Here is a 3,986-nt window from a genome sequence, read left to right as displayed (position 1 = left end):
TATTTATTTGTCACAATGTAATTACAAGTATATTGATTGCATGTAATCATAAGGTTATATTGTATTTTAACAACAAAGAATAACTATCTAAATTTAAATTTTATATTAGACAAAATAAAGACTTTTGCAACTAATATTAAATTGAATATATTACATATGTATTGTCTTTTGAAAATATATTAATTAATCAACATATGTTCTTAACTAAAATATTATAAGAAAAAATAATTGATTTATATTTTTTCAAATTAATATAAATTTAATTAAATCTATAGATAATATAAAGCTAGATAAAAGTAAAGTGTTGTGACACCTTTCTTTGTCCAAAGATTCTATTAATCTTTTTTCACGTTTTTTGATATTTTTTAATTTTCTTTTTATTATTATTGTATAAAAATGAATAGACCCAACTCGACAAGATCGAGGGGTTAAAACCAAACCTTAAAGAGAGCTAATATTTTAAGAAGCATTTTATTTCTTTAACCTCTTTATTTTAACTTCACTTGCCAATAAGTTTAACGATTCATTCTGGAATTTTTTTTTTAACAGTTCATTTGTATATTATGTCCAAGGTAATGACTATGAATTTCGCCATGTATATTCTTCAAATATGTTCTTATATAGCTGGATCAAATTAATTAATTAATCATTTCAATTAAGCTTTAAAAATTATCGTTACTTTCATGATAGATTTTTCATTTGTTCCCCTAAATGCTAAAGCAATTTTCCAAAGAATTTTGATCACGTTAATATTTTTGCCAATACATTTTTCCACTGCACTTTATCTATATCAATTTATTCCTGCACAACTTTATCAATTGTTATTTTATGCAAAGTCATTTCTAAATCAATACACGAGCTCACATTATTAATAATATGTTCATTCTTTACTTCATGGACTTTGAGCTTAACACTAAGATTACTCCACTTATTAATACCTTCACCTGGCTAGTTTATTATTACAAATAATAGAAATTATGCTAAATAATTTACAACAAAAACAAAAACTTATCCAAATCTTTAGATTAAATTAATCATTTTCTTTCATGCTTTTATCCGTTTAGCAAATTTTGAATATAGCATGTTGTAGAAAAATGTCGTACGTATTTATCTTATGAAAAATTTGTATCAATTATTCTAAATGGTCCCTTTTCTATTAATAGATCGCTCAATTTTGTATCTATGTTATTCCATTGACTTTAAACATATATATTTTTAGGGATGCGACTATTTAAATTATTTAATTTAGGAGTTCTTGATATCGGGAACAATGTCATGTTTTTACCAACTTCTTCTAAAGTTTATTCTTGTATATTATCATCATCTAACTCAATTTTATTGGTGACTTGTTCATTTGAAGAACAACCTCCAATATTTTTTTATTCGAAATATTTATTATTTGTTAAAATCTATCAAGTGCTTTTTTTAAAGATTTATTTAATTCTTCATGTTTTCTATCTTTTTGAAAAAAGGGAATTCTAGTTGATATATTAAAATTGAATAAATTGTAATAAAAATTAAAACAATTTACATATACTTAAAAATATCAACAATAACAATTTTTCAAGAAAAATTATTATAAGGACCGGTTTTCGTCTTGAGAAAAAGTTTGGACGAAAAAACTTTTTTGGTAGTAACTTGAAATTTCCTAGCCTAGTCCAAATTTGGATGAAATCGAAGTCAGTGAAGTTTAGGGATATCTAGTAATGAATGAGAGATATAATTATGAATTTGATCACATGATTAGATAACTAAGATGTTAAGAAATTCGTATGACTTCACGAAATTGAAATCGGACAAATAGAATTCCCAAAATTGATCTTAACGTGAACGGGTAGTTTTTGAGTATCGTGAGCTGAAGGTGCATTTTGAAATGGAGGTCTGAAACTCAACTTTCGACTTTCTATTTTCGTGCAAACCGCTAGGGCAAGGCCTATGTGGAGGGATGAGGGCTGCCATAGCGGGCCAGTCATAACTTAAGTCGGAAATAAACTCCAAAAACGTTATTTTTCTACATGTTTCATTCTTGAAAGCTAGGAGATGAACCTAAAAGATTTTTTGATAGACCTTGTTTAGGAGATCAGTGAGCAAGATCGGATTCAAGGGTGAGTCAGTTCTTTTAGGCTGTCATGGGTCCTCTATATTTTAGTCCACTATTTTCGGACTCATACTTTCTAGTTAGACTTACTACTCGTATGTTTAGTTGGGTTGTACCCATTTTCATTAGACTTGTTAAACTTTGGAAGTTTTGGTATATTGTTTTTTAGTTTCTAGGAAATATTTCCGCCATATTTTGATAGTTTATTAAATTCCTGGAGTTTAAGGAAACTCTTTAGTTCGTTTATGCATTTAAACCTGCTTCCATATCTTTAAATGTCTTAGCTCTTGGTAAATTGTTTAGTTTGGGTTGTAGTAACAATTCTCCCATCGGAGGGTTAGTGTAAGTACTAATCACAATGGTCTAAGTTGTGAAAAAGTTGGTATCAGATCCCTAGGATAATTGATCTCAGTGTACCAAAGAGTCGTACGAAATGGTACAGAGACGTTTGTACTTTTCTTCGAGAGGTCATATGATTTTAGAAAACCTCTTTGTTTTCTCTTGTCTTCTTTCTACTATAACATGATTCCAATTGGTATATGGTGATGCGAATCAGTATCTAATCTCTTTCACTCTTCTGTATACAGATGGTTAACATCCGCTTTAACGGTGTAAGGCTCGTAGATCCTGTCAATGAGCCCACTGAGGTGTCTGCAGCAAGAGGTCATAGTTGAGGCAGGGATAGAGAAATAGCAAGGGGTAGAGGCCAAGGAAGGGTAGCATCCCCTAGGGGTGGAGCTTCGGTTGAGAATGCTCCCAGAATTGAGATTTCTCTTGCGCATCATGAAGAGATAGAAGAGAATGTTGAGGTTGAGAATGAGGAGGATGTTGGACAAGATAAAGAGGTATATGTTGAGACTACAAATATTCCTCTCTTAGACTTAGTATTAGCTCAATAAATTATGTCTTTTCTGAATATATTGGTTGGTCCTGAAGTTCTTCCCACAGTTCAAGCAACCCAAGCTCTTCCCAACCCCTATTGCCATTATTGTCCCCAATTGAGTGAAATCGTAGGTACTGATGTCGTTTTCTATCCTTTATTGGGTCATGTAATGACTGATAATGAGCATGAGATACTGATTAAGTTTCTAAAATTGAAGTCGCATGTCTTTCTGAGAATGAGGACGCGTATGAGTTCATCTTAGATTTTTATGAGAGGTTGCATAAGTTGGTATTGTCCATCAGCATGGAGTAGAGTTTGTGACTTTCCAGCTTCAAGGTGATGCTAAGTAATGGTGGAGAGCTTCTGCAGAATGCAGATCGTCAGCTTTACCCTCATCTACTTGGACACATTTTTCATGGCCCGTTTTTGAAAACTATATGCCCCGGACTCTGAGAAATTGTAAAAAGGATGAGTTCATGGCTTTAGAACAGGGAGGTATGACTGTAGTTGATTATGAGGCTAAGTTCCATGACTTATCTAGATATTCTACATAATTGGTAACTATTGAGAAGAAGAAAATCTGTTTCTATTTGTCAAAGAATTAAACTTGAATTTCAAGTATTGTCTGTTCACAAGACATTTGCAGGAAAAAGCTTTAATGAGGTGATCGACTTTGTGAACAAACTAGAAGGAGTTAGACGTGATGGGCAGGCTAAGGCTTTGGCTAAGATAGATAAAAGAAGAAGTGAATTTCTGGGTTCCTACTCTAGAGGTTCAAGTAGGCCGACGGGGCAACCAATTCAGTTTGTGTCACGACCCAAAACCGAGCCGCGACTGGCACCCACATTTACCCTCCTATGTGAGCGAACCAACCAATCTAAACCTTAACATTTCAATTTAATATCAACATAAAGCAATGCGGAAGACTTAAACTCATTAATAAAAGACAATTCAATAACTTCTAAAATTCAACATCTATTATTTCCCCAAAATCTGGAAGTCATC

This window comes from Solanum pennellii, chromosome 1 (assembly GCF_001406875.1).
Source record: "Solanum pennellii chromosome 1, SPENNV200".
NCBI classification, from domain to species: Eukaryota; Viridiplantae; Streptophyta; class Magnoliopsida; order Solanales; family Solanaceae; genus Solanum; species Solanum pennellii.
The sequence above is the reverse complement of the archived record's forward strand: the minus strand, read 5'-3'. Positions refer to the sequence as shown.